The following is a 12,500-nucleotide window of genomic DNA, read 5'->3' on the forward strand; positions in this document are numbered from 1 at the left end:
CTGTGATTTTAGAGTAAATGTAAGAAGATTTGACAGTATATCAGAGGAGAGGAGCATGATTGACAGGGCAGTCTGACAGGCTTGTGTAAAGCTAACCTTACGGGCCCGGCTCCAGCAGAGCTGTTAGCTCACACACCGCCCCCTGTGGCTGCTGAATGGGTAAACTGACAAATTCCATGTCCTTCGGTTTCAGCACTGACAAACTGCTGACCCACATGCAATTAAACAACATCCACCGAGGGGCGAATGCAACACACCGGACGTACGGCAGCAAATGAGCGGTCTTCTGCGAGAGGACAGAGTGATGAAGTGTGTGCAGCAAAGAGAAACAGAGAGACAGGGGCAGAGAGTGAGACTTACAAAGACCGAGTGTGATTCAATCTGCTCACCAAGCCATGAAATGGTATTGGTGTCATTAGGGAGAGCAAAAATATATCTGTGCCAGCCTGCCCTCCACTCTCCTTGCCTGTGACACTAAAAGCACAAACCTTAAATAGAAAAAAAAAAAAAAAAACTGCAACCGGTTCAACCTTTCTGCACTTGGTGGGACTAAACAGTCTGCACTGCAGCTGAGGTTTTATTGGATGAATCTTATAATCAGCTCCTAGTCATTTCCAATTAGAAGCAATGCTGAAAACACTGGGAAAAAAAACCCTGCAAACCCTCTTTCCCCCCAAAAAAACCTGCCTTTTCCTGAAAATCTGGCAGCAAAGTAATTATTAGGCGGCTCAAGGACTGTTTTCAAAAATTACGCTTTTTCAGGCTTAAATGTGATAAACAAAAAACAACAACATGACCTTAAGCTTTCAACTATCACAAAACTGATCAACAAAAGTAATTTAATCACACTGATGAAGATAGTGAATGTCTTGTGACTTGACACCTCAGCAGTACAAAGCATCAAGAATACATGATCAAAAAAAGCCAAATCAACACTTAGTTTGAGAAATAAATGTCAATGAAACAACTCCTAGTGCTTTCATCTGATAGCAGACAGATTTGATCATTTTGTTCCAATCGTAAAGAGGAGAAATAAAACACCTGCATAACCAGTTTGTTTAATTATTTTTCCTGAACACAAACACAGGGCCCCAGTTGGACGGTTTTATTGGTAGGTCAGTTGTTGATTGGATCACAGCTATCTTAAGAGATGCACTGAATACAGGGTTCATGCGTATTGTTCAGGCAGAAACTTTTCCAGATTGTGAAGGATGCATGTGAATATTTACACAATAAGAGCAAATAACATGCAAGTCAACAGGTAGATAAGAATAGACAGGAGGTTTGTTGCTTCTAGAGATCATTTTACATTAAAAGCAAAGTAGTTATTTAGCCACTATATTTGAATCTAGACACACTTTTTTTCCAAGTTTCATAAAACTTCTATATTTAGAGTAGGTTTGGGTATCTGAGCTACTTCTACAAGTATGCCACTGGGGAATATGATGATTACTTTGTCCTCCCTCTGATCTTTTCTCCAGTTACTCCTCATTTCTAAATTATGTGCAAATACTGTCAATTTACTCTCTCTGTTCTTCCCATAGAAGGTGTGCCAGGTCTAGTTTTTTTTCTCTATTTAGCTAGGTCTCTTCCAGGAACTGACAGAGCCCCTGTTATTATTAACACTGCGTGCACGCTGTTTTTGTTTCCCATAGAAAGTATTCCTAACTTTGAGAGCTGTAATCTCAGTGTCTTTTTGCCCATAGAAGGTAATCCTGCCTGAGTGCTTCAGGGCTTACCTGTGAGTCAAACCCAGAAGAAGACACTGATGGCGCAATAGCTGCCACTCCTCTGATGAACTGTATCTCACTGCTTTTTTTTTTTAATCATAAAAATTAATTATGGCTTAGTGCGAGAGCTGGATGACAAATTATGTCAATATGCATCGCAAAAATCCCCAAATTAGAAATAGTTTTTTCACATTCTGAGCAAAGATACTGTCTATTTTATACATTTCTATCTTTGAAAGTTGCTGATGTTTGCACTGAAGATATACAGAATCAAGTTCTTTTGTTTTCAAACACGGACATCTATTTTACTATTTAGATTTTTTTTCTCCCATTGAAGCCTGAATTTATGTTCCAAATCCTTTCTTATTTATTTGACATATACAAAAGAACATGTCCGCTTTTTGTTCTGTTCTCCTCTAATGGTTGATCTTTTTAATTCAAAGCACTTTTATTTATCCAAAGCAGTTGCACAATGTCCGATGTGTTATTCTTTCGGTTAAAAGGGAGTGATTCCTTTCTACTGTCTCCACATGCGAAGGATTGCCACAAAGCCAAGAGCTCAATACAAGCTGAGCTTCCTTTCACCACCTGGCATAAAATGAGCAAACGCATTCGGCGAGAAAACAAGATAATTTAGACCAAATTAAATTAGATCTAAATTGACTGTGGCTAATCTTGGAAAGATGTGATGTATTTGAACAGATCTCAGACTTAAATTTGTTCCCTTTATGTAAATATGAACTGGATGTCTTACAAACTGCATTGAGGTGATATTCGTTGTGAATTGGTGTGACATTAAAAAATGGAATTGGAAAAATAATTTTGATGTCTCTACAGAAAAAAAAGTAATAAAACAGATTAAGATATTCAAAGGTGCATTTAAAAGACACAGCCAAAAACCTCCTGACCTTTTAAGCAGAGGATCTGCTTTAACAGAAGAAAACAAAACCCCAAAAAGGTTTATTCAAGGACGCCGCAACAAAGCGGATATTTAATAGTTCATGTACCTTGTTCTCCGTTACGAAAACAGCCTACAAAACCCAGCGATGCAACAACACAAACAAAATCATGAAATCTACTGACAGGGTAGCTTTACACAAACAGCAAAATAACCTTTGAGAGACCTTCCTACGCAGGTACATGGGAGAATGCTGCACTCATTCATCTTGCTCTGTTGAGTTTTTGTTCACCGCTGCGCGAGTGTAAGAGCCTCAGCAGCAAAGACGACAAAACATCTGCTCGCTGGAAAAAAAAAAAAAAGCAAAAAAAAAAAAAAAGGAAACGGGCCTAATGGCGTACGCAGAGGCTCCAGATTCATTCACTGAAGGAACAATTCATGTAGGTATTATCTAGCACAGCGAGTGGATAAAACAGTGCTGAAAGGATAATGTGTTTCACTGCAGCTTTTGCAAAACACTGCTGCTGTGTAAATGTTTATTTGTAATCTTAAATGTGTCCCATCAACTTGTCTTTATGCGAGCATGTGTAACGTGATGTTTGACATGGAAGGCACTGAAACCGCGAGAGGCTTTAAATGTGTGTCACCGAGCTCCAACGCGCGTTTACTGTTAAATATTTCTCCTCTGGCTGAACTTGGAAGCGTCGAGGTGTACGGATAGAGGGGGAGGGGGGGGAAGAAGAACAGGAGAAATGACAGTCATGCGACATATTACATGCAGGAGGAGGTGGGGGGGGTGAGTCAAGCAGAGAGAGATAGGGGAGGATAGGCCGCAGAGCAGGAGGGAGATGGCGAGAGGTCATCCTTGGGTAATTTGTTTTGGTCCTCTCAGAGCGCAGACACACGGGGAGCAGGTAAACCAATTACAGTGTGACATGAATCACTAAGACCTACAGGCAACCACACAGCTGGCCAGCCAGCCAGAACACATGAGCAGGTTGCCTCTTACCCTGAGTGCTGGTCAATCACGAGACGCACTGTTTGTCCCTCCTGTGACCACGACCAGACATCTGGAAGAGGCTGAGCAGCTCTGACGGCTCTTTAATTGTTTTCCTCTGACTTCTGCGGGAAACGTTGTTTACTCACACCAATGCAGAGCCCGCCGTCAGCTTCCCGGCAACTTCGAAGGGTTTCAGCTGCGGAAAAAATAAATCTAATCGTTCTGATTTCTCAGTTCCATCCGATCTGTAACTCCAGAATGACAGTGATAATAACAATGACTCCTCTGAAGACACGAGGTTTGGATGTCGGATCCAAATGGATGCTAACGCCACGCCAAACACTCCAGGCTAAGTATTTACACGACAAAGACTTTTGCAATTAGTTTAATTTCGTTAATCGGCTGAATGCTGCCATGACGATGTTGTGTCAGGCCTCGGTCGTATCAATGCCACCGGCGATACAACAGAAACGCAGGAAGGAACTTAAACAAACAAGCATTTAGTTCTCGCTCGCTGTGGAAACAACCATAATCCTCTGGCTGACGTTGAACTGACAACGCTGCTGCTAAAGTCCAGCCAGACTGGGGGGGGAAAAAATGGAGAATAGAGGAGAGGAATTGGACTGGATTAGATGCCCCCTTAATACTTTGCTGTGTTTGCAGGGTGCTTTGTAGATTGAGAAGGGGTAAATATTTGATGAAGAGTGTTGGGCAGCTTTTTGCCAAAAAATCACCAGAGAAGGACCCGAAGAGCAAAGAGGACTCTGTCGCACCACCATCTAGGAAAGAAACTTTTATTTCTAACCATAAATATTCTGATTTCAGTGAAAACGCCATTGAAGCTACATTTATTCACCGTGAAAAATATTTCTTTGAAATTCCATTTCAACAACACAAAGAGAATCAAGAGCTACATTTTCTAATTTGGACTTCATATGAATACATGGATGACTTAAAAATGTTCTGACCTCTCTGTATGCAGAAAGTCAATTACGATTTTCAATAACTTTTACACGTAATCATGGGTTTTTGTGTGCAACTTTCACCAAAAAGAAACAAAAATATGTCCATATAAATCCTCGCTCTATTGAGCTAAAGCAGACGTCAGTTCAGTAAGTGCTTCTTTTGGTTGAAGAACTGCAATGCTTTGCAGCCGTGAACCCCTAAATGTGCATAGTTTGGCTGCAGAGAGGTGAAGTTGGGTGGAGAATCCCTGAGATGTTAAATCTACCATCATGAGGCCCATTGATATTAATAAGGACCCCTGAACTCGTCTCTCTGAGCCACTAACTGGTCGTTTGTACCGCCCGCCTCCACAGAAAAGGGAACTCTGGAATTCCTCTCTTCTTCTCTCCATCATGCCCTTTCCTCTCTGTGTCACTTCCCCCCTCCACCTCTTACACTTCCTACATTTTCCCTCCATGTCTATTGTCTTTCCTTCATCTCTTTGCAACAACTTACCCCTCCTCTTCTGACTCCTTGTTCCCTCCCTCTCTCAGCCTCTCCTCTCTCTCTTCCTCCCACCTCCTCCTCCTTCCCTTTTTTTTTCTCCTCTTCATTCCTCTGGCCCTAAAACCAACCCCTTGGCCGCCCGCTTGAGCTCGCTCAGATGGCTGTTACCATGACAACCCTGTTCTTTCAGCTCTCACAAAATAATGAAGACAATGTGTTTTCCATTTAGATGAGTTTTCTAGTGCAGCAGGGAGATATGGAGTGTCCATCTTGCCTCCTCTTTCTCTGCGGAGGAAATGTAATAAAAAAAAAAAGGGGTTTCTAACCTCCGTCTACCCCGACTCTCCTTCGCTTTTGCTTCGCAGTCGTCTCTGCAGACCGCTGCGCACACAGGTGAGGGCGCATGAAGCCTGCTGGGGGCTTAAGTAAGCTCAGTCATTTTTGTACAAAAATCCAGCGGCAAGAGGCGAATGCGGCCAAATTGTTACCTCTAATTGAACGAAAGGTTTCAAAAGAATAATAAAACTACAAACCAACTTGTTTTGAGACATGTCACAGCATCCTGCTCTGAGCTGTCACATTGTAGCTATGACAATGATAAACGGTGAACATTTCACATCTTGTTTTTGTTCTTTTTTTTTTTTTTTTTTTGGATCACCCTGATGATATTTTCTCAGGATAATACTCCACCACTAGAAGAAATGCCATGACAACCTAAAATGACGGAGGGAGCTTTCCTTTCAATGTCTCGCATGCTGGTTTTATTAACTTGAGGAGCGAGCGAAGGGGGAACCGCAATACAACCACTTGTTAGAGCTAAAGAGCAACGTTTACGCTGCTCTTAGATGCAATTCATTTGAAACACGCAGGTATTTTCCACACTGGGGTTCAAGGTAAACAAGCTAATCGCGCTGTCTTTCGTCTAGCGCTTCAGAGCAATCTATAATGACAGCTGTGTCATAAAAGGAGCTTGGGATGTGACGATACAACACAGATTTTGTGTCCAATTAATTAAAGTTAAATAATTAAAAAAAAGTTTATTTTCCAATAAGCAGCTTTTAGATCACTATATTACCTTAAAAGTAGAGGTAGAAAATCTGCCAAATCAGTAACTGGTTTTCCGGAGCTCACCATCTGCCACATCGTGCACAGATATATACACAGCTTTCTCCCTGAGAAACATATGAGAGAAACAGAGGTGGGAGCAGTATAATATTTGTATGTCTGTCTGTTTACAGTGGAAATAGTGAGTCTGGGACATTTTTTATTATTTTTTTTCTTTGGGTCTCTTTTCCAGTGTTTATGGAGAGCGGTGAGGAACAACACTTCCTGAGAGGAAAGCCAGCTTTCCGAGTCCAAACCCCATTCCAAGCTGCTCAGACGGGGAACGCTCTGTCTCCAATTTGTGCTTTCCACCCAGTTGCAGCGTAAACACGTGGACAGAGAAACTGGCGCGTGGAGGCGCTTTCAGATAATCTGGGCGCGCAAAACAAAGGCATACAAGCAGACTAATCACAGACAAATGAGCCAAAACTTCTCACGCAGTGTTTACCGGTTTTGGTAATAATTCGTCTCTGACAATGCTGCTGCAGGAACATTAAAAAATACAAAGGTTGAAGCTTCACTGAAATCCCACTCCCCTGACCTCCACCCATCTACTCCACGAGCCTTACCTTCACTGCGCCGTCAAGGCAAGGTGAGATCAAACATGCAAATTAAAAGAAAAGACTCTTCCCTTTTCCTTGTTTTTTTCCCTCCAAGCCAGCCATCCCCTACTGACTTAATTAAGCTTAGATCAGACAAAGTCAATTTTATTTAAACAACACCTCCAGGACATGTCAAATCAAGCTATTGGCTGATTGTGTTTAAACTCAAAAGAATAGTTCAAAAATGTGTGTAGAAAAGCGCTAAGTAACAGTAGTAATTATTAGCTAAATTAATCCCAAAGTAAGTCAGGCTTCAGCCAGTTGCAGACACTCCAGGTAACTGGCATGAAGTGGATTTAATAATCCTTCTGAGTGTAGACCAAGTGTCTACAGATTGTAGAACGAGTTGAAGTTATTATTGCATAAATTTCATATTTTTTGACATGTCTAACTCTTTTATGTACTTAGAGCTTTGCATCTTCCTTGGCTACTAATAAAAAAGACCACACCAGGGTCTTTATTAATGTTCTGTAGACAACTATTGAACTTTATAACCACAAATTTGGAATAACCCAAAAGATTTGCATCTTTATCGGGAATCAAAATAACTGGATTCAACAAGATTTAAAAACATAAAAAGCTGATCATGTAGAAACAGGAGTAAATCATGAATGCTTCTGATCAAAAGTTTGGACACAGCTTCAAATTTCTGTCCACAATGTCTTAATTTTGTATTTATTTTTTTCATATGTTCATGCCCCTCCACCCCCCATAACAACAGAATCAGCAAATTCATCATCGTATCACAATTTTTTGGTATTTTTGTTATAGTTTTGTTGTACACAATTTTGAGTGTTGGAATTTGTTGTTTAGTCTCAGACGATACAAAGGGTAATTTTGCTCAGTTACACAAAGTTTCTGACTGAAATCAAATTGGTGGAAAATGTACCAATAAAATGTTTATAAATCCCACATACTCAAAACAGAAAAGAAATGAAAATCCCTTATTATCCAGAAACCAAAGATCCGATGTCCACGATGTTTGCTTGAAAAGTTACTCAGAGAAGATTCTGGGAGGTGAAAAGCCCTTGTGAAACATTTTTGGATCACTTTTTTTTCTTTTCCTCACACTGTTTACTTGCCTACAACGGTGTGCGACTTTTTATGCTGGACCCCTAAAGGGTACACTGCCATCGATTCTCGTGAAAACGCATGATCAAACACAAGGTGGGAGGTTGCACATAATGCAGTGCCGTATGCATTCAGTAATGGCAGCAGTGTAATGAACAAGCTGCTTTTATTGGGAGGCCCTAAAATGCTCCAGTCACGCAGTTTCTTCTGTCAATATGGCATGAGGTCGGGGGGAACGCCCTCTGATCTTCTAAAGACGCAGTGGTAAAATGTTTACATGTGTAAACTCAGTCTCTGTCTTTCCACTGTAACATCACCCCCTTCGCTGCCACCTGCACTGACGGTGTCCACATTCGGCCCAGACAAACCCAAAAACACGGCACTCCATCTCATCCTGTGAAAAGCCTAGTTAGTGAAGATCCAGAGTGAAGACAAACAGGAAGATGGAGTGAGAAAAGGACGGATAGATGAGGAGTGGGTTCATCATTACACAGGATTGCTGAGCTGGTCAGAGATCAACAAGGAACATGCACTTTTCATTAGCATATGATAGTCAATTTTTTTAGCCACACAGGAGCCGTAGCAGGAGAACAACTTGCATTAGAAGCAGGAATTAATCTTTAAATATTCATCTTATCAATTACAGAAAGTAAGAGCAACAGAGGGTAATATTTACTTTTATTTATTTTATTCAATTTGTTAATTTCACACTAAATTGCTTGCAACTCATCAACTATTCTTCTAACTATAAAAGCCATCATACATTTTGACTCAATTTGCTACTCTTTTCCACTTACAAGATTAAAGACGTTTGAGTAGAAAGCAATTGTTTTGTTGAGTTTTATTAATGTTTTTTTGACTCTTACTACAAAACCAATTCAGCATTTATGCGTCTGCATTTTGTGTGCCCACAGCATAAACCCTGACATGGTTTATTCTTTAAAGTCATCCAGTTAAGAGTCACAGAAATCCCAGGTCAATTTGTCAACTCTGGTTAGTAGCCCTCCATTTGTGTTGTTCATTATTTTCCCCTGCATCACTAGGTTATAATTAACAGCTATTAAAATAAGTGGCTCTGGGAAAGACACAATTAGAAGAACAAATCGGGAGAATTTGCGCTGTAAGAGTTCAATTTCTATCTTCCACAAAGAATGTCTTTGAAATGAATTATTCTATACAGGATGTCATATTGCATACACTTATTTGGCGATATGGTAACTATTGTAATTAAGTCATCCATAGTGATAATAAGATTTCAGCAATTAAAGCTTGTAAAAAAAATTATTTAAATAAATCTAACAAAACTACTTTAATTCAATAAAGGATTACTGTTTAATTTTAAATTATTCGATTTTGTTGTTATTATATGAAAATTAACATTTTCTGGTGATTGCCCAATCACACAAGCAACTACTGAGCTTTCCTAATTACATGTAAGGGATCTATCAGCCAGACATATCTATATATACAGTTAGCAGAATAATGTACTACTGTACACTGTTTGTGGCTTACTAAAACTTAGGAGGAGGTTAGGGATGTGTTCGTTTTACACATACATTGGAAAATTGTTGCTATTCCTTCATTTTTGAATGGATTTATTACCAAAACATTTTTAAAATGTATCAGTTGTACCGCGATAAAAAAAAATGCTAGTAATTTTTGAGTCGGTCACAATTAAAATCGGAACCAGTCAGAAAAAGCCTGAGTAAAATTCAGTAGGTACTCAGTCAATAAGAGTAGCTCTGTTATTCATACTCTGCAGCAGGAACCTTAGCAAATAAAGCACTGACCGGCAGCAACCAGGTCCTCTGATCTGTCAAAGCATCCCATAATGTTCAGACTGAGTAATGTTTTACATGGCAGAAGTCTCAAGTGAGCATCAGAGGAAACCAACCACAAAAGTTAGGAGACTAAATGTGCTGACAGCAAAAAAGGAGAGAAGTGCATCTGAATTAAGACATCAATAAGCCTTTTGCCCTGAAGGGCCCAGCCTGGCCTGGTTTTAAACCTGGGCTGGGTGTTTTTGCATAAGCCTTCAGGGCCCAGTTCCAGCCCACTCTCTGGAACTCTGACAGCTCCAGGAAGTTCGTTTTTTGATACGACGATTCCCGCCCACTTTCCAGGGGACACTCTGCTCAATGCAAACACAACCAGGCCCAGAGAACAACGTCATCGGGCCAAATGCGGCTGGACACGTGCAACCCAAAGATGATCTAATTTCTCTTGTTTTTTCCCTTTTAGAAGGGAATACTACTTGAACTACCGCCTCATAACAACGTTAAAAATACTGCAAGGTAAACTCAAAAGAAAGCAATCTGACCCAAAGAGAAACAAAAGGTCAGGAATTCAAAAGAGGTAGTCAGAGGGATAAAGAAAAGGAAGACAGAAGGGAAAGATGGCAGCTGGAAGGAGTTTGATTAATGACATGTTCCCTCTCCAAACCCTACGGTACTTCCTTCAGAGACCCCACAGACCTCCCTCAGCTTCCCGCTCTGAAGCCCTCCACAAAATCTCCAGTATGGGTCCATCCATCAATGATAGAGCCAGCCACATTAGCCTTCCTGACTCCCTTGTGCTGTAGCCCTAATTCTGCCACAAATGAAGACTCCCCCCAACCCCCCAAAACTGACTCCCTCCCCCATCTCACCGTCTGTCTTCCCACCTCTGAGAGCAATGATCACTTCAAATAGTCTAAGAATAGCTTTCAATAGATCTACATTTAACAGTTCAGAGTGGCGTCTTTTTTGAACTTGTTATACAATACGGAGAATAAATGGCTTCCTGCGGCCATATAAGGCGTGTGCGCGACCTACGCGCTCTGTACATACAGTCCGTTCAGGTTTCTGTTTAGACTGTACCGTGTCAGGGTGGTTAAACAGAGCATGCTGTCATCAGGTTGTGGCTGCTCTCTTTGATGTGAGTACAAAAGCTCCACAGCGGATGTGAGCTTTCCCCGCGCCTCCGCCACCGCACATCCCCGCCCCGCCGCCCCTCCCCCGCCCCCCTTCGGCCAGACAGCCAATCCTCTCCTCTGACTGAGCAACAACTCCGCACAAAAACACACGGGCAGAGCTCAGCATAAGCATCTGGATCACACAAATGAATTCTATTTTCTGACAGCAGACAGACGGACCCGCTGGATGGCCGGCGCTAATCTGCCACCACCCCTCCTCCCTCCTCCCATCGCCACCTATAATCCCTGCAGGGGACACAGAGAGCGAGAAAGACAGAGTTTAGGACAGTTTGGGGGGGGATAAAGCAGAGAGACAGAGGCAGGAACATGTGCATGCTGGTGAAAATAGGCTTGATCTTATCCCCGTGGAATGACACGCTCTACCCCGATAGGCTAAACACTTGGAGGCAACTTTGCTAATACTACTCAACACAATGGAAGACAAATGATGTTTCAATCACAGTTTTGGCTGCCCTGTTTGATTTGCTCACAGAACACGGTTTATATACCAGGAAAAAATAATAAACTTTATCGTCCAGTGCGCGGTGCAGCTGCGTGCCTCTCACTTAAGGCTAGTTAGGCAACCGAAGACGCGGTGCCAAACAGATGAGAGCCATCTTTCTTCCAGTAAAACAAAACTGACTGGTAATTTAGCCACGATATCCTGTGGCTTTTTATGTGACCCCTACCACTGTGGTGAGCAAGTAAGGAGACAAAAAAAAAAGTGTGTTTTTGCACCACAGTATGCGCTTTGTATTCATTGCAGATAACAGGAGGCCGTTGGAGTGGGGGCAGCGGCCATTGATTTTGTGTGCTGGCCAGGCTTTTCTCCGGTCCAGAGTCTGGTCGATACATACACCGAGGGCAGGGAGAGCTGGAGTGGTAATACACCGCTCCGGACAATGCATACTAGCACTGACAAACATCAACAGTCAGCGACAAGTGGACATAAGGGCCACCAGGTAATCACGCCGACCTTATTACCTGCCAACGCATTCCCAAACAGATGCAGAACATGTACAAACGGAGGCAAATACCACCACTTTGAAAAACATAAAGAGCTTGGATGGAAGCTGGATGAACAAAGGGGATTGAATGAGGATAATTTTTTTTAACTGCAATAAGGTGGGGGGGCATGTTGCAGCATTAAATCCTTTATCAAGTAGCCAGCAAATCAAATGCTGATTTCCATGAGGCACCATGCCGGAGGGCAGCACGGACCTCCCTCATTAACCAAGGCACCGCAGACCACATACACACAACAGTGAGGGCATGGCGACAGCAGCCGCTAAATGAATTTCCTGTTGAATAGTAAAAGCTGAAAATCTGAACTGGAAGGAAAAAAAAGGGGGGGGGGAAAACATTTGGAAAGCTATTCTCTGTGTGGCTGGATTTGATTTGAAGCCAAAGCAGGGCAGCTTTGATCAGAAATGAGCAGCCTCACCAGGACAAAGTGGCCATCAGAGGGGCACAGTGACAAAATTGGCACTTCAATTCATGTTAATGATTAATGACATGAGAAAAAAAAAGAAACGCTGTTTGTTTTTTGTTTGTTTTTTTTTATTCCTGCCCATGTTGTGCCATTTGAATATCAGCACATCAAAATATGACAGAAATCAAGTCTTCACTGATCTAAAGAGTAAAGAGTTTGAACTCCTACTTGCTCAAACTTTTCATCAGGTCCTTCTTA

The 12,500-nt window shown here is 41.7% G+C and overlaps 1 protein-coding gene across 5 annotated transcripts in view; it reads right to left on the minus strand.

Moving 5' to 3' along the window:
• The window catches only part of zmiz1a (zinc finger, MIZ-type containing 1a), a 124,733-nt gene that overhangs the window by 48,910 nt on the left and 63,323 nt on the right, over positions 1–12,500 (minus strand). The window contains exon 4 of one of the 5 annotated variants that reach the window (XM_008429479.3): positions 3,638–3,824. The exons of the other annotated variants lie outside the window; for them this stretch is intronic. The gene's annotated coding sequence lies outside the window, so the exon portion shown is untranslated. The remainder of the gene's footprint in view (positions 1–3,637; positions 3,825–12,500) is intronic. 5 annotated transcript variants of the gene reach the window in all.

Source organism: Poecilia reticulata, chromosome 15 (genome assembly GCF_904066995.2).
Source record: "Poecilia reticulata chromosome 15, P_reticulata-male-v2, whole genome shotgun sequence".
In the NCBI taxonomy this organism is placed as follows: Eukaryota; Metazoa; Chordata; class Actinopteri; order Cyprinodontiformes; family Poeciliidae; genus Poecilia; species Poecilia reticulata.